This window comes from Eupeodes corollae, chromosome 1 (genome assembly GCF_945859685.1).
Source record: "Eupeodes corollae chromosome 1, idEupCoro1.1, whole genome shotgun sequence".
In the NCBI taxonomy this organism is placed as follows: Eukaryota; Metazoa; Arthropoda; class Insecta; order Diptera; family Syrphidae; genus Eupeodes; species Eupeodes corollae.
In genome coordinates this window covers 309233211-309259730 of record NC_079147.1, presented here as the reverse complement: position 1 = coordinate 309259730, position 26520 = coordinate 309233211, and the positions used below count along the sequence as shown (strand labels likewise).

The window sequence follows — 26520 nt, the reverse complement described above, 5'->3', positions numbered from 1 at the left end:
CTAATTGGAAATTAAAGGCGTTTGAATTGAATTGGCACATTTGCGTTTCGCGATACTGATATATTTTCACCTCGGAATTTTCCATTTGGAATTATGGCTTTGATAACATTTTTCATTCATTTTTAATCAACCACACACAACGAAAATTATGCAGGGGCATGCCTGGTAAATTCAATGAGTTAAAAAAAATTGTTGGATAATTTACAGCTTCGGTAGTATAACAAATGTTATATCTTGGATTTAATTCGTTGACATCCACATTTTTTTCTGCTAAAATTCTTCTTTCTGCCAGCCACTCATGATTTGTATATTGTCTCTGCACTTGTACATCTAGAAATATCTGGTCAATGAGAGCATCTTGTGAATCAATAATCGTGCAGAAATCTACCAGTAATTATATGTATCCCGTTTCATCTGTAGTAACATTTTCGTCGCCTATATCTAACAGTTGTTTTGAGAATGAATCAGCGGACTGATCTTTAAGCATTTGAACACGAATATTTACTTTCAGTAGTACGCGTTGATCTCATCAGCGTAAGTTGAACGCGGAATAACGGGAATTCTTTGTCTAAAATCACCTGAAAGGAGAAAAAAAGTGCCGCCAAAGAGTCTGTCGTTTTTTTTTATATCTTTCAATGTCCTGTGCAACGCTTCAGCCGAATGTTTGTGTACCATAGTGCATTCATCCTAGATGATAGTTTTGCATTGTTTCAGCAATGTACTGGATGATTGTGTTTTTATATTGTACACCGCGCCTGGGTTATTTTCAATATTTAGTAGCAGTTTGAATACTGAATTAGCTGTTCTGCCTCCATCCAATAAAATTCGAGCCAATGCGATACCATTACTTCATCGTATTTTAGCAAGAATTAGCAAAATAAGAAATATTCTTCCAGTTCCACCTGGTTCATCGAAAAAAAAAGAATCCACCTTGTCCTGTCGAAACTGCAAGCATGATGTGGTCATAAATTGTTCTTTGTTCTTCATTCATTAGTGGGACATTGCAAGCAACAATCGCTGCCATTTCTACGGTATTGTATATTGTAGTTAACGATTCAATTCAGTGTCTATTAAATCAGATGCATTTCGATTTGGTGAATCCATACCGGAATGACTGAGTGGTAAGTTGGCAATGATAATGCAAAGATCCTCAATAGCAATCAATGTTTAATTGTACATAGCGTCACTTAATACCATTGTAAGATCGATGCACCGTTCACGATGTTGATGCAATTAAGCCATAGCACTTAGGAATATAAAAAATAGATAAAAACCTATTCTCAGATCTACCGAATGTTTATGCAAAATGTCATTAAAATTGGTTGAGCCGTTTCGGAGAAGTATGGCAACTAACACTGTGAGAGGAGAATTTTATATACTAGTATGTATTAGATAAGAAACAAAAGTATAAAAATCAGTTTCTTAGAATAAGTCAAGTATTATTCTTAATTCCTAACATACAAAATACTATGTACGCCTCATAAAATTAAAAATTATCTTCTGCAATTAGTCTCTAGAACTTATTTTCGCCAGAAAAACACCATCATAATTTTTCATAAAACGAAAATAGATTATCTACTTCTTGCCGAATATTTGTTTCTTAGCAAATGCATAAGAATGGAAACTTATTATTAATGATTTTTGCCATCTGTGTTTACCGATTCTTTTTCAGATTTATTATTATTCTTAAAAGAAAAAAAAAGAAACTAAAAAACTCAATGAAAAGTTTGGCTTCCGTAAGGATTTTTATTGTTTCAACAATGGAAAGCTTTTTTAACCGAAAAGTCAAAGTTAGTTTAATGACTATGTACACATACCTCAAACGACACAGGAAAATGAATAAATTATTTCTTGACGAAAATGCCAATGGACACATTAAATAAATTTGTTGACCCGAATGGCGACATGGAACTTTTATTTTAGTTTAATTGTTTTTCTGGTATATAAAACACTTGAACGTTAATAGAATATATGTACACATATTTAGATATAACAATCCATAAATAAATATACAGTAGCGAGCAAAAAAAATGCAAACAAAGAGCTCAAAAGCAATAATTGTAAACTGTATTTTTCGTAACGGTAAAAACTGGCTTTTGTTTTTGTACAATGTAATCACAGTATGTGGAGGTTTGATATTGATAAGCATTATTACCGTGCTGCTCGTCTGGTGTCGTCAGAAAAAATTTTAAGTGGTAAATAAGGTTTTCAGTGCGAGCAAAAAAAATGCAAACGGCAAATATTTCTACGAAGGTAAGTAAAATAAATATATTTTTTTGTATAAATCAATTGGAATATGTAATAAATAGAAGCACCTATCGACAGATAGCAAAAAAGCTATCATAAATGCTGTTAATAACGGACGGTTCATGCAGGATATTGCATTGGAGTTTGGAGTGGCGATATCAACAGTTTCGCGCATTGTCTCCAGATATCGGGCACGAGGGGATGCCAATCGGAAGGTTGGTAGTGGCCGCCCACGCAAGACAACCTCCAGGCTAGACCGAATCATTGAAAGACAAGCTAAAGTCCATCCTCTAAAAACTGCGGTGGAAATTATGCAAGATGTAAACGAGCAATATGATGTTAACGTAGGAGTGCATACAATCAGACGACGTTTAGTCGATGCGGAACTTTTTGCAAGACGGCCGGCCAAAAAACCTTTCATAAGTTCCATCAATAGAAGAAAGCGGCTTGACTTTGCGAGGCGCCATATCCACTGGACAAGCGAACAGTGGGCTAAGGTCTTATGGAGCGATGAGAGCAAGTTTAACTTGTTCTCATCAGATGGCATTCACTATGTGCGAAGGCCTCCAGGACATCGTTATAACCCCAAGTATCAAGTTCCTACCATTAAACATGGAGGAGGATCGGTTATGGTGTGGGGTAGGTAATATAAGATAGTCAAGAAATGAAATTAATAGCTCTGCTATTTTTAAGGTTCGTTTTCTCGTGAAGGAGTGGGTCAATTGTGTCAAATAAGTGGTCGGATGAATGCCGAAATGTACAGGGACATTTTGGAAAGCCATATGCTTCCACATTTTCGATCCAATATGCCCGAAAATAGCCTATTTCAACACGACAACGACCCAAAACATACCAGCCGGTTAGTAAGGAGCTACTTGGAAGAGGCCAATATCGATGTTCTGGAGTGGCCACCGCAATCTCCTGATCTCAATCCCATAGAAAATTTATGGGATCTTGTAGATCGGGAGATTAGGAAGCGGAAGCACTCAAATTGTGCACAGCTGATGGATCACATTCGATCGGAATGGGAACAAATACCATCAAATGTTTTGGAGTCTTTAATAGACTCAATGCCAAGAAGATTGCGCGCTGTTGTTTCGAATAAAGGCTTCGCAACAAAATATTAATATGAATAAATATAATATGAACTAAAAACGAAAAAATGTTATCAAAAAATATGAATAAATCACTTTAATTTATTGTTTTTCACATATTTGCATTTTTTTTGCTCGGCTAAAAACGCATATTTAGGTAGACTTTTGGCCAAATAATTGCCTTGAAGTAAAATATTCCACAAATCGACCCTGTTTCGTGAAAATACAACATTTTCAATATTGTGTGCCAAATTTGGTAGCATAACGATGTAAAATGACTTAGTTATCATAGAAAACTCTTTTAACCTTTTTCGTTTGCATTTTTTTTGCTCGCTACTGTATATCTTATAACTTTGATTGAATCATCGAGTTCTTATCAAGCAAACAATGATATTTTGACGCCAGTGGAAGAGTCAAGTGAATAAAATTACTGAGGAAGATGAGGTATTTGTTTATGGTTAAACCAGTTTGCTTGTTTGTTGATTTTTCAAGTCGTTATCTTTAAAGTTCTTTACAATTTGTAACCAGAACGATGATAAAGATAAATGAAATGATTTCAAATATACTTTCTTATGCAAACGAATGCAAATAATGTACAATATATTTATTATTTTCAATAATGCTGAATAATACACACGAACATTTTCAATGACAACCGTGCCGCATATTTATAGGTACACTATTCATTTTTCAATTCATCACTCCTAAGAAAAATATATGTATGTCGGTACTTCAATTACTTAAAGCTACACGGGATATGAATCGATTGTATTAACTTATCGCTTTCTTTGAAGTATCATAGTTTATGTCCTAATTGTTTCCATTCATAAGAAATGCCAACAAAATGAGAACATGCTTTTAATTCGTAGCAGATGTTTTCAGTTTTTCCTAGGGTAAGTATTGGATTCGTGAAAACACAAAAGCATAAACGATTCACTTAAATTTATTAATAATGTATGTAAATAAAATAACACATATAATAATTTATTTAAAGTAAGGTAACTAAAAATGAATAAATTAGGTGGCGCAACAGTCCTTTGAGAACTAGGGCCTAGTGACTTACAGCTCACAACCTCTTGTGTGCGAATAATGTTGTCAAAACCTACAGTTGAAGCCGAATCCAAATGGCTTATTTTGAGAAAGCACTTTTTATGACAAGAATTACTCTTGGAGGATTCGTCAATTCCTCGCAAGAGGCAGTAACTGTGAAAAAAAAACTTAAGATTGCACATTCAGGGATTAAACCCAAGACCTCTGGCATGACAGTCCAACGCACTTTTTTTTAAATTCATTTTTAACTTCCCATAGGAAGTTATTGTAATGGGTCCGATTTGTCGAATTGAAAATTTTGACTTTTCTCGACGTTTCAAGGTCCCTTAAGTCGAAATAAAAGATTTTTGGAAAGATGTCTGTGACGTCCGTAAGTTCGCGACGTTTTTTTCGTCGTCCATAGCTCAAGAACCAGAAGAGACATCGATTTCAAATACATTTTGTTCTACAGATAATAAGGCAGAAAGATGCAGAAAGGGCTTTCAAGAAAATTGCGTGGGTGTTTTTTTTACCACAGCAGTTTGAAAAAAAAATGAAAATTTTGGTTAACCCTAAACATCTTAGGAACCAAAAACGCTAGAGACATCAATTAAATTTTATATAATATATTGTAACGTGATATCACAGAAGTATATTTTTTGAAAAAATCCATTTAACGTTTTTTTTTATAAATCAAAAAAAAAACTGAAAAAAAAAATGTGTCACCTCCAAAATTTTACGACTAAAATATGATTTCATCTCCAAAACAATTTTGTGCAACGAAGAATAATGTTTTTGATATCTGATAAAATTTTGAGAAAAATCGAATGGACAGTTTTTTTTTATAAAAAATAAAAATCTAAATAAACATTACTCAAAGTTGGTAAAAATTGAATATCCATTCAAATATCTTTTCAAAAACTTGAAATTAAGGCTTCAAACTTAGTTTATCTTATAAGAAACATTGTTTTCAACGTTCTGAAAAATGTTGAGAAAAATCGAATTGACAGTTTTTTTTACAAAAGATAAAAACCTAAAAAAAAATTATTAAAATTTTTTAAAAATTGATTTTCGACTCAAATATCTTTTCAAAACTTTGAGATATTGGCTTTAATTTACTTTTATCTTTCAACAAATATTGTTGTCAATATTCAGTAAAATTTTGAAAATCGAATTGACAGTTTTTGTACAAAAAATTAAAAACCGAACAAAAATTAACAAAACTTGGTAAAAAATGATTTTCGACTCAAATATCTTTTCAAAAATTTGAGATAATAGCTTCTTACTAATTTTTACTTATAAGAAATATTATTTTCAACAATAGGACAGATTTTGAGAAAAATCGAATTGACAGTTTTTTTACAAAAAATAAAAACCTAAACAAAAAATTAATAAAAGTTGGTTAAAATTGATTTTCGACTCAAATATCTTTTCAAAAATTGTACATATTGGCTTTAATTTACTTTTATCTTTCAAAAAATATTGTTGTCAACATTCAGTAAAATTTTGAAAAAAATCGAATTGACAGTTTTTGTACAAAAAATTGAAAACCTAAACAAAATTTAACAAAAGTTGGTGAAAATTGATTTTCGACTCAAATATCTTTTCAAAAAATTTGAAATATTGGCTTCAAACTAATTATATCTTATAAGAAATATTGTTTTCAACATTCGGTATAATTTTGAAAAAAATCGAATTGACAGTTTTTTACAAAAAATAAAACTCTAAAAAAAAAAAATACGAAAACTTGGTAAAAATTTACTTCCGACTTAAATAGCTTTTCAAAAATTAAAAATATTTTCTTCAAACTTTCTTTCACAGAAAATATTGTTTTCGATATTCAGTAATTTTTTTTTATAAAAATCCAACAGTCCGTTTTTTCATAAAAAATAAAATCTACAAAAAATAGTACGCAAATTTGGTAAAAATTGATACGAGTACATATAGACAAACTTTTTTAGGCAAGACAAATCGACAGACGGGATGGGAAGTTATCAGTGTGGGTCCACATCCCAGCCTCTTTTTTTTTTTAAATTTACAAGCACTCAAGGGGTCAATAGTGAGAGGAGATACCGGTGCACATTGGTCTTAAAGTTCTGAACATCAAAATGGGAGGGAAAAACAGAGAGTATTTATTAGAAACTAATTTCAATATCTTTTTTCATTATTACTTAAAAACTACTTAAAATAAGGTCCTTAAAATAAAACTTAAAGTAACTTAAACTACCTATTCTACCTATACACTACTTAAAACCAGAACAACCACAGCACCAAATCTAACTATTTAACATTTTTTTGATTTTCATATTTTGTTGTCCTTTTTTTTCTTATTCCATGTTTTTTTAAATTTTATTTTAATTTTTTTTATATAAAAAAATCTATAAAACGAGTACGTAAGCCGGCCAAGGCTTAGAACCCCATCCCGACTATACCTAATATCAAGTTGCGATTGAAGCCACCAAAACCCTATCAGTTCGGTCCCGTTCGGACACAGCCCTACTGAACCGAAGGACCTCTGCTCCGCCTTGTGCCATGACGTCCCCATTGTAAAGGAGTCGCCTATCCACGGTTTGTGGTCTGGCGTGGTAGATTAGCGGAACCGCCAATCTATCCTGTATCAGACCGCATCTGTCTAAAAAGAGGAATGCCTCTGGAAAAATGAAGTCGCTCAAGCTCACATTCTCTTAATATTCGTTCTTTGTATAGAACGCCTAGAAAACTAAATAGTTGCTCGAAGACAAAGCTCTTACAATGTGACCTTTATCACGAAATTGTCAATTCTGTTGATTCGAGCGCCGTTGTATAGGACCTCATTGGAATAGTAATGCACGTAAGAGGATTCGGCTGTTCGATATAGGCCGGTACAGCGTCGTAATCCAACGCACTAACTATCATGCCACGGGTACTACAAAATTGGGTACCTATTTGAAATTCGTCAATCAAAGTTAATTCAAAGTTTACGTAACATGTGGATTTTTTAATACAACGTCCGATACATCAACGATTTGTAAAACTGATGTTACGATTGGTCTTACAAACCTTAGTGTGTCACTGTGGGTTAAAATTATAAACAAAATGTATGGTTATGGTTTAATGGTTTTTTTTTATAATAAGCACACACTTAAAGGGATATTACTACCCTTATTATGAAGACACGCTGTGAGCACTAGGAAAGGGAAAGAGAGGTTGAAAGGAGGTGTCGGTTCACATTGGTTTTGAATTCCTGAATATTTCAATGGCTGGGAAAGACAGAGTGTGGTAAGGAATTCCACATTCGCCTAGTACGGCTAAAGAACGAATCTCTATACTTGACGGTACGACCGAAGTTAGGCTCGAGGGTATACTGATGAGCATTTCTAAAAGCACGAGTATTACGGTTGAACTGTTTATGGGGGGAATGCAGGTGGCTATTTCACGAGAGCATAAACCGTTAAAATAACGGTAAAAGAGGGTGAGACAGAAAACTTTACTACGATGTTCAAGCGACGTAAATGATCCTACGATGATATTATCACCAATCAATCTAAATGCTCTACGTTCAACACCGTCCAAGAGGTTTAAGTAAGTGGCAGGAGCACCAGCCCAGATATGGGAGTTATACTCAAGATTTGGACGTATATAAGTCTTGTAAAGGGGAGAAAAACTTCTTGCATCGCCCTAGAAAACCCAAACATCTTGCGGCATTTTTGGCGACATCGCGTATGTGATCATTCCACAAAAGTTGGTTGGTGATAAACATACCGAGAATATCGAGATGTTCAGTCTCCTAGGTACAAGTGCCAATTATTGATAATGGCAAGGGTGGTATATCTCGCTTTAACGATACAAGACAGCATTGGGTTTTCGAAGCATTAAATTCCACGCGGTTTTTTATTCCCCATTGTAAAATGGTGCTTTTTAATCGAAATCATGTGATAAGCTTAATCCATAATTAATATCTCAAACTATGGATACCTTACATCTTTTACAAATATATTTTAGTTTAAAAGTGCATTTCATAACTTTAAATAATCAGGGATTAAAGATGACCCACTGTGACTGTGAAACTAAACTAGCCCAAGTTTGTAATTTTCTCATGGTTGTTGCATTCATACGATTTATTAATCATCGAAACAATCTAACTTCCAAGTACGTTTGTGCGACTTGGTCGCGTGTCTTATTTTTACCGCACCCACCCAAGCCTATGCATTTATGCATTCAAGACATTACCTACTGTTTGTTGATGTTCTTTTGTTACTTTTTTATTGCCTTCATACGAGTACACTATACACATAGTTTTTTTTGTAAGATAACCACATATCGTTAAAATATTGCAAGATGTTTGAATAGCGATAAGAATCCTGGAAATGGCTTTTAACATGTAATTACATCAACACAAAACGATGTGAATAATCATATCAAAGGCCTTGAAGTGTAGGAAATGTCCATTGTTATTATTTTGAAATAAAAAACAAATAAGACAAACATTAATTTAGTCCAGTCTTATTATTAACAATTCCTCAGAGAAAAGTATAGCCATTAAATGACGGTATATTAAAGTTTTGCCAAAATATAAAAACTAAATACATACACTACTCGTCAACTGAATACGCACAAACATTTTTGAATATATTTTATACATTTTTTCCAAACAGTGATAGCTATTATGCCATCTGGTGATGGTAAAAATATTCGTAACATATAAATAACAGAATTTCAAAGTTTTATCCAAAAACAACCGTGAGTTTTTCCTTCAACCACTTCCAAAGTGAACCTTATGCAAAGTAGAAGTTTTTTTGAGTCAACTGAATAGGTGGAAAAATTAAAATTGTTACTTCCACTTTATTTTTAATTACTTCGCAAATTCGATCCGGCATGGAATCGTATAGCTTTTCAAAGTAATTGAACGAAATTTCGCTCCACGCTAATTTGATTGCAGAAATTAAGATTTCTTTGTCTCCGAACTGACGACCACCCTCATAAACTTTGCGTACTAACCATCCCCAGACATTTTCTATGAAGCAACTGAACTTGTTGCTCCTCTATCCATGTTTTTATTATGCGCGCTGAGTGAATAGGCGCATTATCATGTTGGTAGGTCCAGTTTATGGGTCCAAAGATGTTAGAAAAAATTTCTTTCCAAAATTACTTTATACCCAGCTGCTGTAATTTTTGATATAACAACTTTTTCATTCATCCTCTTTTCCAACTCATGTGAAGTCTTGAAAAATCTAATCGCAACATTTTCCATCTCTCATCAAGTAGTGGTTTTTTCTTGAGTTTCATTTTAAGATGGCTTGAGTTGTTGATTATTCTAAAACTGTTGAGCAACTTGAGTTTACGCCGACTTTTTGTTTTATTTTTGCCACAGAATCAGAAGAATTTGATGCACATATTAAAAATCTTCGTCTCTCAGCCGCTGTTGTTGCTGTTTTCTTACCTCCCTTCATGTTTTTGCCGTATGCATCTTTATTTTTCAAGTAAGAATAAACTACATTAAAACTTCGGCCAATTTAATCAGCTATTACACGTCCAGTTAGGCCTTTGTCTCTAAGTAAATCGATTTAAGCTTTTTTAACACTGTTAAAACACAGATCTAAATTCTTAAAATTTGAAAACAATAAAATCGTTAATTTAAACTTTCAAGCACTTCAAAAAACTTATAAACAACTAAGAAAATGGCGTTGTACCTTTTCAACTGTCTAAAAAAAACTCCTACTTTGCATATAAAACACTTTGCAAGTGTTTGAAGAAACACTCACGGTTGTTTTTGGATAATCCTTTCGGAATTATCTGCTTAACATCTTAAGGGAATAGTTAGCGTCAACAGATGGCATAATAACCATCACTGTTTGGAAAAAATGGATAAAGTATATTAAAAAATGTTTGTGCGTATTCAGTTGACGAGGAGTGTACAAACATATTTATGTATGTATGACAAAACTGTCGGAAAAATGAAAATAAAAATAATTGCAGCCCAGTTTTATAGGAAATTCAATTTCCTACGAAACAATTTCTCAATTTTAGAGATATCAGTCGTTAAAATTATGATTATACTCTCAAAATGAAAGAAAACAAAATTCGAGTTATAGAAACTTCGCTTTAAAGAAATGAGACAAAAGTTAGTCTAATTTTTTTTAATGTATTAAATGGAATATGATTTAAGAAAACAAAATGGTCTGTAATTAACAGAAGCTTAAAAAAATCAGTAATCATTCGTCGGCGTTTTCTTTCATTGCATTTTAATTTATAAAAAATTTCAATCTGGTTCATTACGTTAAAAAAACGATCTGGCGTGTCGTTTTCAGTAAGAAGAGCATCACGTGTTGTTTCCAAGGCTGCATATTATGCCTTTTTTTTTTTTATACCCGAAAAATCTTCTTGCATTTCTCTGAACTCTTTTATGGGCACACCAAAGTCTGCTTGAGTTTCTCTTAGGTCGGTCAAACTTAAATCGTCTTCTTTATCCCAATGAGAAAGTTTGCCAAATCCAGCTTTTATAAATTAATTTCTTATTGTGGATCTCTTTACATCACAGTTCCATGACATTGACAAATTTTTTATGCAGTCCAGTGGGGTAATTTTTGGATTAACATTCCCCTCCTCTAGTAAGGAAAGTATTATGCTGATGATTCTTTTTCTGTAGAAGCACTTAAAATTTTGTAAATATAACACCTTGATCCATTGGCTGTAAGGCGGTAGTCATGTTTGGTGGAAAAAACAGGCTTAATAGACTTTAAGTTTGTTGGTGATTTGTGGACACTACAGTTGTCAACAAAAAGCATTTTTCGTTTTTGATTAAAAATTACTTTGTCCCACTCCTTAACCCAATCTTCAAAAAAGGCAGTTACCACAAACGACTTTTTGTTTCCTCGGTACTTTACAGGTAAAGACTTTACTCCTTGTAAACATCGTGGCTTATTGCTTTTGCCGATGAAAAGAATTTTAAGTTCCTCTTTTCCACTCATATTTGCTGCAATCATACCCGCTCTTTACTATGTGTACCACCGTGACATTTCTCATCCTTAAAAGCCAACGATTTATTTGGAAGGCATTTATAAAAAAGTCTATTTTCGCAGGCATTAAAGATGTCATTTTCCCGATAACTTTCGATTAGTGTTGGTAGAACATTTTGTTTCCAATGCTCGCAGTCTTCTTGATTAATTAAGGCACTATCTCCACTTAATGATTTTTGAACAATGCCATTTCTAAACGAATGTATGTTGTTGTTACGTCAAACCTACCTTTTTTTTTAATTTATCAAGCCAACCTGTAATTGTAGCAAAATTAGTTTCTCCTATTTCAATTGCAAATTTGTAGCCTGCTCACTTATAATTGTACCTGAAATTGGGAGGTTTTCATTTCTGGTTTTCGTAAACCATTGCGAGACAGCCTTTTCAACACGATCATATTTTAGAGGTTTTCTCTCATTGAGGTTTTTTCGTTTCGTGAAGTTTCAGCTTTTTTTTCCTGTTCAATATGGTGGAAAGTGTACTTCACGGTGACCCATATTTTATGGCTACGATTTTATTTTTGACACCACTCTCAACTTCATATATGACTTTCAGCTTTTCAGATGCTTTAATTTTCTTGCTGACATTTTAAATTCGTGAATTGCTGCTTTTCCAACAAAAAAAAAATAAACAAAACTAGGAACTTTTGCGCATAAAAACTAGTTATAGTTAACCCGTTTAAAACCGAAGTTTAAATGAACAAAATACAACCTCTGAATAGCCATCGCTCTTCTTCAAACAAAACTAGTGAAATTTATTACAGTAGACTTAATTATTTTTCAAAAAATTGAAACAAAAGAGGGTTTGCAAATAAGAGCAAACAATTTAGAATGTATCTACTGACAAAAATCTTACTCAACCTAACACCTCTTGACATATTTAGCAAACAAATAGGTGGAAGCTCTGCTATTCGCCTCAAAGCTTCGTCGCAGTGGACTAACAATAACATTTGCCACTAGGTATTTAAAACCAATTTCAAAGCACACATACACCATCCCCAACACCATTCGACAGAAATTTCCAGATTTTTATACCTCCCAGATCTTTTTGGGCGGATAGGACATTCTTGGAGGATGAGTCAATCCATTTTTACACAGATGGGTCAAAAACAAACATGGGGTGTGTACTCTGAACGACTGAAATTAAGTCTCTTATTCCGGCTTTCCAATCATTGTAACGTGCCTAGGCGGAACTTTTGGCGTTAAAGGAAGTTTCAGCAGATCGCGTATAAGCTCGATAATGGGTGTCATAACCGGACACTGTCTAAAAGGAAAGCACGCCACGAGACTAGGCGTATTCTCAAATGACTTTTGCAGAAGCTGTATGGACGAGGAAGAGGAAGAAACAGTACTTCATCTTCTCTGCACATGCCCTGCTCTGGCTCGAAAAAAATCATATCAGTATAATCAGCCCTTCACGTTTCGTAAGGGACTCAAACTGGTTCCATTGAGCTTAGGAGGAAGCCTCAAGATTTATGTGGTATCACAATGTGCCATTAAACTGGCCTAGGTGTGTCCGTTTCCATCTTGGACAGCCACTATAACCTAACCTAACCTAACCTACTGAACAAACGTCTTAGTAAATTCCGAAAAAGAGGTTAAATAAAATTGGATCTCCCCAATAGAAGAAAAAGTTTGAGTTAAAGAGACTATTTGGCATTAATGAGAATCTTAAAAATTCGATTTGAAAAATCAAAGTTCTCAATAAAATTTAGAGTTATAGAGAAATTCTACTTAAGGAAGTTCGAGTTATGGAAGTTCGACTGTATTTCTTAAAATTTAATTCGAAATGTACGAGAATTAAAATTCAAACTTCAAAGACCAACATCTAGAAAACTATAACTCTTAGCGGTTTGGTGCTGGATATTATTGTTTTATGATTTTTTTTTGTTGTGAGTCTAGAAATTTTTGAAATTAAGGGTAAATAACAATGAAAACGTTTGTAGAACTTTCAATTTTAGAAATACTACAATAAACGAGAATACTAGATATTAATTTTAAGAGCTCGAATTTTTAGTGAACTGTTTTTTTTTTACAGTTCCAACAAATGTCCACCTTACAACCGGCAAAAGCAAATAGTCGCCCACAAAAAACAAGCTTGTGTCTAGATACAAAAATATGTACATATGTATAAAATAAAGTTGCATGGTCTCTTCAAGACATAAAGACACCTAAACTAAATTTAAACAGAACAAACGAGCTTAACTGTACATTTTAAACGTGCCACATCAAATTTTAATTAAATGCAATTAACTCAACCGTTTCGTATATTATGTATTTTATTTTACTCACAAAATTTGTCTTGTGTTTTAAATAAATAGTGAATAAGTATTATTTATAATATATTGACGAGCAATGCTAAATCAAAATCTCTTACGACACTTGGTCAACTTGCTTATTTTATGATTTGAGTAGGTAGTTGTTTTAAATAATCTTAAGCAAGAAAAAAGAATAACGTTTTATAGAAATACCAACTTGCAAAAAAATATTTTTGAAATTATTTAAATCACACAGAATATTTCCTTTATTAGAAAATATATTTTTAGTTCTTTAATAGACTCCTTGTACTTCAGATACCTGTTCCATGTGCATACGTAATTTGTGTTTTAGTACTTTCTATATAAGTAGGTATATAATGAGTCTTATAAAGTGTTGCAAGCTTTTACATTAATTTCAGAATTTGAATAAAAATTATATAACTAAGACTTCTATTTACATATTTACATATATAAAAAAGAGGAAATTTAACATCAATTATTTGCCAAATAGTTGAAAAGTAAAAAACTTATGCTTCTTATTCTTCTCATGGCGATGGGCAGAGAGTTCCAAAGGCGTACAATATGAATAAAAAATTGACGCTCAGTGTTTAGAAAATTAGATCGGGATATTATTAAAGCAAAGGACCTTGTTGAATGAGGGAAATTCAGCTTACCGTATAGATAATCAGGTTGTTGTGTTTGGATGATTTCATTCAGGTAACTCAGAGATCGAAAGTTTATTAAACTGTCTAGGCTACAACCAGAAATCCGTAACGCAAAAATGGATATGTCATCATAAACATAGCGGTCAATATTGTTGTTAGCCACATTCAATTTGCGGCTAGTCACACAGTCTAGTTTACAAAAGATTTCACACCCATACAGCACAATTGGTAGTATAAGGGCCTTAGCAAGTAGCAGTTTAGTTTTGATCGGAATGAAATTTCGAGTGACTTGAACAAGGCGGAGACTTCCATAGTGAAAATGCGATTGAATACTACTCCTAGGTTTCTAGCAGTGCTAACATATTCAATGGTTTCGTCGTCAAGTTTCAACAGGTTTAAACCCGACAGATCAAAGTTTCTGCGATAGATGGAGAGGGATGTAGATTTGACAGGGTTAAAGCGGAGATCGTTTTTTTTTTACCTCTGTGAAATGCGGAGCAGATCCTCATTCATTAAAGCTACGGCATCATTTTTAGCCCCAAAAGGTCGACCTATCAGGAGCTGCACATCATTAGCATAAAGATGAATTAAACAATGTTTAGCAACTTGTGGTAACTCATTTATGTAAAGTGAAAAGAGGATTGGTCCAAGAAGAGATCCCTGTGGCACTCCACTCAAAACATTGAGAAATGTGGACGAGTGTCCATTGGCCACCACGCATTGTTGCATTCTGCTGAGATACGAAAGAACAAGCTTAAAGGAATCTAAAGCAAACCCAAAGTAAATTCACAGCTTTCTACGAAGAATTGAGTGGTTAACAATATCAAAAGCCTTTGAATAATCTAACAGTAGTAGCAATGTAACATGATCACTGTCCATAGCAATTCTTATTTCATCAGTTACAAAAAGTAAGGCGGATTTGCAGCTGCGCTTAGGTCGAAAACCAGACTGACAGGTACTTAACAGGTTGTTAATTGTAAGATATTTTTGGATTTGCCCAAGAACACGTTTCAAACACCTTCGAAAGAAACGGAAGAATGGCAATCGGCCGAAATTCTGTAGCAGTACCTGTTTGCTTTTTGGGTATGGGAATAATCTTAGCCTTCTTCCATTCTAAAGGAAACTCGGAAGCAGTCAATATGCTGTTAAATATGTAGGTTATATAGCACAGTATATATATGGAAGCAGTAGTCTCAAGAACTTAGGGTCCATTTGGTCCGGGCCAGTAGCATTAGATTTAATCGATATTATTGCCTCTACAATGTCTTCCTCTTGTATTCTTATAAAACTCAAAGAGCTGTTGATAGCAGTTGGTTTATCCTCAGTAAGGGAATTAACGGGTGAAGCAAAGTTTAAGGGGATGGACGTAAGCTTTATGTTGAGTGCATCACAATCGACGTCACCAACAGGCTTTTTAGATTGTTTGCCAATACCGATTTTACGCAGGTTTTTCCGCAATTTTTTGCCAGAGGTTAAAGAACCAAGTTTGTTTTCATAATAAAGTCTTTTTGCCGTTCTGACCTTAACTTAAATTCTGTAGGCGACATCTCTTCGTGACATCAGAGCAGAGATGTCGCTGTTCAGCCAAGGTGGAGCTGTATGCCTAACGAGAAAGGTTTTAATAGGAATTGACGTTTTGTCGTAAAAACCTGATTTGATCATTTACATTTTGCATATGGTATAGTGAGTTCCATTCTACGCAGTCTAAATCGCGCACTAAGTCAGATGTGTTTAAGTTTTTGAAGTCTCGGTATTGATCAACCTAAAAAACCAAATCCAAACATACAAAAAGTAAATCGTGTTTGGAGAAACCAGGTGCTAAAACCTGGCTGTAAAGCATAACCTTACCAACATGGCTGGCAAGATACAGATCTAGTAGCGAACTAGACTCTTTTGTGAAGTGGGTAACAGTCGAACAGTTAACGGGACTCAGATTCAGCGCCTTAAATACATTAAGGAAATTTTCAGCTAAACGCTTATCCAACAGATTACAGTTGAAATCCCCACACAGTATATTATAAGAAAAGCGAGAAAAAATTGGCTCTAATGTCGTAACCAATGGTATTATGCTAATATGGTTGTATGGTCTGTAAGCCGATCCAACTTAAACATTTTCAGAGTTACAAACAATACTGACAAAGACATATTCAAAAGAACAGTCGTCATCAGATTTGCATATTAATTTGCAACTTATCCCGTCACGCACAAACAAAGCGGCACCTCCCCCACAACTGAACTTGCTATCGGCTCAGAAAATTTTGTACCCTTCAAACTATAAAATTAACAAAACTTATTTATTTTTTGAAAAAAATCCATTTAACGTTTTTTTATAAATCAAAAAAACTGAAAAAAAAATTTGTCACCTCCAAAATTTTACGACTAAAATATGATTTCATCTCCAAAACAATTTTTTGCAAAGAAGAATAATGTTTTTGACATTTGATAAAATTTTGAGAAAAATCCAATTAACAGTTTTTTTTATAAAAAATAAAAATTTAAAAAAAAACATTACTCAAAGTTGGTAAAAATTGAATATCGATTCAAATATCTCTTCAAAAACTTGAAATTTAAGCTTTAAACTTATTTTATCTTATAAAAAATATTGTTTTCAATATCCTGAAAAATGTTGAGAAAAATCGAATTGACAGTTTTTTTACAAAAAATAAAAATCTAAAAATAAAAATCTAAAAAAAAAATTAATAAAAGTTGGTAAAAATTGATTTTCGACTCAAATATCTTTTCAAAACTTTGAGACATTGGCTTTAATTTACTATTATCTTTCAAAAAATATTGTTGTCAACATTCAGTAAAGTTTTGACAAAAATCAAATTGACAGTTTTTTTTACAAAAAAATAAAAACCGAAACAAAATTAACAAAATTTCAAAAATTTAAGATAACAGTTTCAAACTAATTTTGACTTATAAGAAATATTGTTTTCAACATTAGGGCAAATTTTGAGAAAAATGGAATAGACAGTTTTTTTTTACAAAAAATAAAAACCTAAAAAAAATGTGTAAAAGTTGGTAAAAATTGATACGAGTACATATAGACAAACTTTTAAGCAAGACAAATCGACAGACGGGAAAGGAAGTTATCAGTGTGGGTCACATCCCAGCCTCTTTTTTTTCAATCTGTATTTAACTGGTTTGATTAGTCATGGATTTTATTAGTATTCACCAATCGCCAACTGTTCAAAATTCCATATTTTTAACATAAGTCCCATTTTTTGTTTAGAAAAAAATTACTGCTGAGTGCTTATTCAAGCTTCACTGTTTTTATAATTAATTTAATTTAAGCATTATATTGCTGCCCTACCCATTTATGGGACTATTCTTTACATAGGATGCAAAAGTAGATTATTTCTCTTTTCATTTAAAAGACAAACAAAAACGTTTATTTATTCTGAATTGTTTTGATTTATTCAACGTTTTATTTATATAATAAGGTTGACATTGAATGTAGGTATACATTCTGCACTTAAAAGTGCCTAACAACAATTCCATGTAAGTTATTCACTCAGTGACTGTTTTAATTTTTTTGTCTTACCAATATAATAATTATAGATAATCATATTGTTTCATTGCGCGGAATTTGTGTTTGCACGCTAGCAAAAATTGTGCTCTGTAATTAAGCAAGTGGCGAATTACATGTAGGTGCACAGAATTAATTTTTTTTTAAAGAGAACTAGAGAAGATTGTTTCAATATATTTTTTTGCAAGCCGCACATCGGCGTATGTTAAGTCTGACTCGATTGATCACTGTTTTCTATATAGGGTGTCTAATAAAGATTGGTCAATAGCGTGGAGTGAATTTTTTTTCCGGAAATCTTTAATGCCTTAAATTAAATTTGGGGACCCAAAGGTTGGGTGCAAAATTTGGTCAATGTGTGACGTCATCCTAGGGTTCCTTCATGACGTCATTGTTTTGAATTTTTTGCAATGTCCCCTTTGTTATCTCTCCAGACGCCCACGAAAGAACTTAAAATATTGGATGATCCAAGTGTTTTAAGTTATGACGAGGACGAGGGCGATGTCGACAGCGATGTTCCGATATTACCTAGCAGAAGTCCGTCCATTCCAAAATTACAAGCTAGGATAAATTTAACGAATTTAACATCAGGCTGCCACAGCACAGGAGTAAACGACAGGTCAGCATCAATTCTTGTAGGTTCTCTTTTACAAAACATTGGTGTCGCTTCCAAGCTAGATTCTTCAAAAGTAACGAGACGAGAAAGACAAAAATTACGTCAAAATCTTCAATGTAAAATTGAAAATATAACAGGCTTGCGCTTGCTTATACTTTGACGGACGAAGAGACAAAACAATGATTTTGGAAACAATTGGGGCCAGAACACATCGGAAGATTTCAGTGGAAGAACACATTGTACTTGTTTCTGAGCCAGAAGGACAGTATCTGGGACATGTTACTAAATCCTGCGGGAATGCCAAAACAATATTTTCAAGCATAGTTGATTTTGTAAAAAAACATCCTGTGTGTTAATATGGAAGAAATTACAGCGGTTGGATGCGATGGAACTATTGTGAACACTAGATCCAAAAATGGTATTGTATGTCAGCTGGAAGCAGCCATTGGTAAGCCAGTACATTGGTTTATTTGTTTCCCCCACCTAAATGTACTCCCACTTCGTCATTTAATGGCACATGTTGATGGAAAACCAATGACCCAAAAGAGTACTGGGAAAAGCTCTTGAGATCTGTGATAGTTTACCAATTCAAGGTTTTGAAAAGATAATGGTAGAACTGCCTCTGATAACTATAGAACATTTAAGCACGGATCAGAAATATCTGTATGAAATGTGTGAAGCAGTATCTAATGGGAATGTAGCGTTAGAGCTTGCAAACCGACAGCCAGGAAGAATGTCTCATTCAATTTGGCTTACAACAGCTAACAGGATTCTACGACTCTATGTAGCAAATGAAAAACCTTCAAATGAGTTATTGGTTCTGGCTACGTACATATTAAAAGTGTATGCGTTTGTTTGGTTTCAAATGAAAACAAAACCATCTTGTTTAGATGGACCAAAACACATTTTAGCACTAATAAAAGCGTCAAAGTATCTACCCAAAAACCTTAAGGCAATTGTTCATCCGGTAATAGAGCGTAATGCATATTTTTGCCATCCAGAAAATATTTTACTTGCTATGTTAGCTGATAGATGAAGCCATGTCCGGGAATTAGGCCTTAGAAGGATTTTGAAAAGCGGAGCGGATATACAAGGTAGGAAAATAATTGAAATCCGACAGTTTAAGATCCCAAAAATAAATTTTGATGCCGATGATTACATCGATCTAATAAAATGGGCTACAGTTAAGATCACCAAACCACCTTTAACTAGAAAAATATCAGATGACGACTTACGCGCAATAGTTTTTTTTTTTGCTAAAAACTTGTGGTGTCAAGAAAAAACCAAATTCAACTTTTAGTACCATAGGCATACGAAAATTAAAAAAAAAAAAGTTCAAATTCACTCCGGCATATTGGACAAAGCTGAATATGACAGACCAACATTTTTAATATTTAATGATTGTTTTTTATTTCAAACATTTTCTTTGTTCTCAAACCGTAAGTCCTTCCTCAATAAATCGGATACCTCACTGAAAGAATTTTTCAAATCGGACCAGTAGTTCCTGAGATAACACGTTCAAACAAACAAATAAACTCTTTTTTTTTTATAATATTAGAATAGATTGAAATATATTTTTTATTTCTTGCTAGAAAAAAATAAATACTTCCAAGTTGCTATAAAAATAAGACCATTCTTAACTGTTCCCACTAGATCTTTAGGGGCCGGTTATAGCTATCAGTAAAATGCATCGGTAAAATATTTTTGAACATGTTACAAATTTATTTTTAGCAAAAGATTGATGCAATAAAATAAAACTTATATTGAAGGATTTTGTTCAAAAAGAAACAATGCATTTAAAGTTTTATTTAATTTATAAATCCATTTTAATATTTTTAATGATGAAATTTTATTTTACTGAACAATTTTTTACTGTTCCGATCACATCATTACAAATTTTTCTCATGAAAGCAACAGTAAAAAAATTGTCTAAGGCGCAAAGCTCGATATTATGACCGAAAGAAAACAACATTTATTGACGTACATTTACTGCTTGCTATAAACACTCATCCGTAAAACATTTCCGAATCCTCCTGTTTCAAATTTTACTGATGCATTTTACTGATAGCTATAACCGGCACCTTAGTGTGATCTTTCTCTTACTATTACGTATACTAATGTCGTTACTTTGCGAAAAATTGACAAGTTCTCCAAGAGTAAGAGGCCAATTATAACTATCATTGGTTTTTATCATTGTAACCAATCATTGGATTTTGGCAATACGTTTACAGCGATCATTAAAAATGTCTGTCATTAAAAATAATTGAATTGATTGAAATCGACCCTCAAATCTTCACTGAAAGAAATCTGTAATTGAAATTGGAACACGAATCAGTGGAACGGTTCGTTTCACTTTTGAGCGTATAATTATCAGCAGTTCAAGAAAATGAATTTCCGTCCAGAAAATAGAAAATTAAATTTTTAGAGACGAATAAATGCGATGCTGTTAAAACCGTCCGAACGAAGTTAATTCATTGTGAACTTGATATGATATATAAAATTAGTTGGACGTTTTCATTCATGAAACATATATCTGTCCCTGTTTCTAAAGTGTTCCCGTTTTCTACGAAACTACAGGATTCAGGAACCTTATTAAAATTTGTATATTTGTTGTGGGACACTGACAATTTCTCATTTTATAAGAATCTATAGGTATATATAAAAGATATCGTGTTAGTTACACTATTTATAACTCAAGAACGGCTGTACCGATATGGCTGGAAATTGTTGGGCAGGTAGCTTAGAGCCAGGACATAGGATACTGCTTATCCCGTTCAACAGCGTTCCCGTTTGACTTGACATTAAACGTCAGTCATCATAAAACGTGGTATAACAAAAAATAATCAGACTTGGAATAAAAAAAACAGCTATTTAATGGGCGTATGGTATGGACGTATTAAACTGCATCTGACAACAAACATTGCTTAATGATACATCTGCTGAATATTTCTTTGAGCAATTCCTGACTATCGGTAGTGGTCAAGTACCAATCGATCAATCGAGCGGATTGATATTATTTCCAAATAATTTCTGTAATTTTGTCTCATCAAAAGTCAAACTTATCAGCAATGTATTAAAAAACATTTTTTTTGAGCAAGCAATCTTACCTGCTAAGAATAAAGATTTAGATGAACTGAACTACATAATTAGAAATAAGATCATTGGAACAATGCATTCATTTAAATCTATTGATTGCGTCACATATGAAGATGAAGCCACAAACTATCCAATTGAATTTTTAAGCTCCTTGGATGTACCTGGCAATTAACAATTTACTCCTAAAGGTTGGCTCTGTAGTACTCATGCTTCGAAACATAAACCAACCAAAACTGTGCATCGGTACTTGTCTGTTGGTTAGAAAATTGATAAACAATGTAATTTACGTGACGAAACTGAAAGGAAAATTCAATTATGAGGAAATTCTCATTCCGAGGATCCCGAAGATCCCAACCGACATGCCGTTTGAATTTAAAAGACTTAAATTTTCGATCCGTCTTGCATTTGTCAGACCATCAACAAATTACAAGGCCCATCCTTAAAAGTTTGGGGTTTGAATCTAGAATGTCCATGTTTTTCCCATGGTCAATTATATGTGGCATGTTCACAGGTCGGAAGATCATTTGCGTTGTTTGTTTTTGCGCCTGATAATTAAACAAACAAATAAACTAAGACGGCACAGAGTTCGCGCGGGTCAGCAAAAATATTAAATATCTATTCCAATCAGTGTATATCTTCTTGAACAACACATTTTTCTCTACATGGATCTTCATAACGAATTTATAAAACTTTCAATTCGTATTTTAGATAAGAATTTCAAGAATAAATAAAGTTAATTACCTGAACTAGGATCTGATAAAATAAAAAGGAATATTTTACATTTTTATGTAGACATTTTTAACCAAATAAACAAAATACAGAACTTAAACTGCTGAAATACATAGCTGCTACGAGTACATAAGTTATCGATGATGCAATGCCATCAATATATCCTCTTTTCCTACACCAATTTCTGCGCGGGGCTTATGTTTTATATTTTAAGCCAAGTTAAAACTAAATAACAAAACAACAAACACTCTTGCAAATGTAAAAAAATAATGTCAGTAAATTTTATAGTATTTCCAAAAATTTAACTTTCACTGATAGATAGTCTGTAAAAATAACGTTTAAATATTTAGTAAGTATTTCAATATATTAAAGGTTTTAATACCTAGCAGTTTAAAAATACGTACACACATAAATAATTAATTAATTATTTGTATATTTTGTGCTCGATGAAAATCTACTGCGGAAAGATTCAATCCACTGCTTTTTCTCTAATAATCTACTGCGCTCTTCTCTTCTTCAAGTGGCAACGCTGATTAACGGAGTAGATGCTGAACACCAAAATTTGATATTTGAAAGCCGGGAAATTGAAAAAACCATCGTCAAGCAATAAAAATGGCGGAAGAGGCTGGTCGCTCTAGTGCAGAAGGAAAGATAATTTAGAAAAAACTAATTGCATATAGCATTTTTATGAATTAAATTTATTTCAGACGTCAAATGGACCAAAACTATGACTCTTTTATTTAATTAAAGATAATTTTGAACGACTTCAAAAAGACGACATTTGAAATCATGACAGTTTAGTGCTCAAGTTGTTTTATAATTAAATCAGAGAACTCTGAACATACTCTGCTCAGAACTCTACTCTACTCTGTTCGCTCAGAGTCTGCTCAGAGTGCTCACTGCTCAGCTCTGAACTAAAAAAGTAAAACGCCAAATCATAGCTATAACTGAGTACTGACACCTAATCTCTGACATTAAGTACGTATTCGCCTTTAAAGTATAGGTCCCCTCCACTCCTGACAACATTACTAGCACACAGAAATGGTTAAGAGCTGTAAGTCACTAGGCCCTGCTTCTCAACGGCCTATTAAGCCACCTAATTTATTTTTGTATTTTATAATTTCGTTAATGAAGTTCAAGATTGTTATAAATCGCAGCAATATGACATCATCACATTGTCCCTGAACTCATTGTTGAAGTGTCAAAGAGTTACGATTTGTGACAGTTCACAACTTGGCTCAAGGAGATAAATTGGAAGTATTGAGCTCAATGAACTTAAAAGCAATACGTCATCCCAACCGGATGAAACAATTAACATAATACCTACAATAAACAGGTATTATTTATCAATTTGAAGTTATAAAAACAATTTTTGATTTTTTTGTATTGCTAGTTTCTAACAATTGTCGTTTCTAAATGACTGCGTTCAATTTTCCATAAATAGGTTATCCGGATACCTTTTTGTAAGTGTTTTTTTAGAGAAAAGCTAATCTAAAACAGTTGGACTATCAAAAAAGATATTCAAAGGTATCCAACACTTTCTGGTAGGTAGGTATATGTTGCTATCTGCCAGAACAGCTGATCCAACAAATTCATAAAATTGATTTTTAATATTTATATTTTTAAGTAGAAAATTATATTTGAAAAAACATTTAATTTAGAATTGGCGATAGAGAAGTTTTTTGCAAATTTTAAAAGGTATGCATGTATTTATATCAACTAAGCTATCCAATTCGTTCAGTTTAAATATTCAGGAAAGCCGATCTAACATGAGATTGAACGGCCAAGGTTTCTGACAGATTTCAACATTTTGTAACAATGATAATTTAGAAAAAAAAAAAACAGATCTAAAAACAAAATTGAAGGGTGTACGGCTTATTAACTGAAATTATCACCGAATACTATGTACTTTAACCTACATTACATTATTTTGTATTTACTCGAAGCACTGCTTTCACATGAGTCATATTATTAATGTTGTCTTTTTTTTTGGAAAGGTTAAACGATGAACAGTCCACCAAAACTGTCTGTGCCCTTACCCCAAGCCGGAGAACACATTTAGGTTCCCTTTGCATCGTCATCATTTTGCATTATCATACAAGTTGTGCAAGACAATTATGATAGTAAAAGCTTAGCTCATGGGTCAACGATAGTTCATTAAATGTTTGTAAACATACCTACCCATAATAATTGAGCCATTTTTTAAACAAACAATATGAGCACAAAATATTTGTCAACTACATATGTAATTAACTAACATGCCTTTTGGCTATTGGTTATTATGTGCTTACCATTTAAGATCCGCAGCCTTACTTGGAATTCTTGAATGATGTAGGTATTCTATTTTTTGATCACTCCATTGAGTCACTATAGTTTAAGTTACGCCTAATAGATTCCCACAATAAATGAGAGAATCAGCAGTCAGCAGAGTATACAATGACCTTGCTACTTCCGGGTTTTGAAATCACCGTTGACAATAATTCAAACCGACGACCACGCGTCGTGGTTATTTTATGTTTTTATAACTAATTAAATTTTTTCTATAAAAAGGTTGATAAATCACTTCAGTTCAAGGGGTCATTCAACGAACGAACGGACGACACTCATAAAATGTCTTTGCTCATAGGTACGCGATTATTTGTTTTGTTTTGTTTTCTTTATTTTCACATTTTCACTTCTTCCTACATAATTATCATGATTTTTTATATGCACTAGTTTTGTGTTTGTTATTCCACCCAAGAACCAAGCACATGCCAATAGGTTCCCTCAAAACTTTGCTAAGTTTTAATATTTAATAGCATACCATAGACGGTATTTTAAATTGTATAATCGATTCGATGATTAAAAAACTTTTTATTTTCAAAAACAAATATCATATATTTTAGCTACAATTACAAACAATTAATTTTACATTAAAACTGTAAGTATAAGTACAAGCACATGTGAGGAGTTAACGCTATTTTAGACTTATTTGTTTCTGCTTTGTTTTAACATTTTGATTTTGTAGCTAAGCTACCAATAATTTCTAAAAACGCGGACGGTGTCAAAGAACTCTTTAACTTAACAAAGAAATCACAAAATCTATTATTCTTTTTTCTTATGGGATTTACACATCACATAGCCGGATCTGAAATCCTATCAATTACAAAAAAATGCAAAACAACCAACAATGACAGCGACAAACCGTTAGCCGAGCAAAACACAATACACAACAGACTAGACGGACACACCACAACTGAACTGAATATAGTGAATTGAATAGTGGTTGTGGAGTGAATTTCTGAAGTCGACAACATCCCCAAATGAATTGAAAATGAACAGACAGTCACAAAAAACTGCAAATTAGAACCAGTATTGCCACTCTGTTCGAAGTGAAAACAAAGTGTTAAATTTTTATTTGGAGCTTGACTGTTCTTTCTTTTTGATATATTTTTTTTTCTAAACAGATAACCCATCAAAATCATGGCTCAGCTTTCGATTATCACAGCACGAATTTCGACTAGCGTTTTTTTTATTTGATAGATATGTGCAAATAAATAGTAACTATAGCAATTTCAGAGCGAGGAAACCTTTATTTCTATTTTAAATTAATTTGTTCACATATAAAACAAGTAAAAATGGTTGATTTTGACATGTCTTCCCTGTTTTTTGGTCAATACTGCCATATTTTATTTTTTTTGTTGGATTTTTTTTTATTTTAGTGCTCAAATGCATTAAGTACTTTGCATATACCCAAACTCGCATCGACCCCAAATCCTATAGTGACCCAAGCAGGGGGCAGCATGCCTCCCCTTACATAGCTAGATGTTAGTACGCAGTACCATCAATTCAACAAAAAAAACTTGTTTCAGGCTAAAACAACGAAATACAAAAAAAGAATGGGGTCAAGTCCAAAAAAGAAAATATTTTTTTCTATGACTTAAAGCTGTTTTCTCGCCTTAATATTTATAACATGTTCTATTGAGACACCTGCCTTACTGTTAAAAAAATCAGAAGGAAATTAGTGCTGCGGTAATGGAAAGTCGCTCCAAAATTATAACTTGAAACTTGCAAGTTGATTATATTTATATTATAATAATTAAATAATCGTTAAATTTACGCATGAAAGAAAATTGTAACTATTTATTATAATTAGGAATACGGCAGCACTGATGAAAGCATGATGAATTGTTGAATGAACTAAGAGTTTATAAAATGAATATGAAGTAGAAAGGGATCGGAACTTACTCCAATTGTATATATGGAATAGTACTTTTTAAATTTATG

At 32.9% G+C, this 26520-nt stretch overlaps 1 protein-coding gene across 7 annotated transcripts in view; it reads right to left on the bottom strand.

Moving 5' to 3' along the window:
- Positions 1–26520, bottom strand: part of LOC129942813 (bestrophin-4) — a 75515-nt gene that overhangs the window by 41124 nt on the left and 7871 nt on the right. For 5 of the 7 annotated variants that reach the window (XM_056051887.1, XM_056051889.1, XM_056051890.1 and 2 more), the window contains exon 1: positions 24546–25499. The exons of 1 other annotated variant lie outside the window; for it this stretch is intronic. The gene's annotated coding sequence lies outside the window, so the exon portion shown is untranslated. Of the gene's footprint in view, positions 1–24545; positions 25500–26520 lie in introns of those variants that run through there. One more of the 7 variants, XM_056051891.1, reaches the window with a different exon arrangement.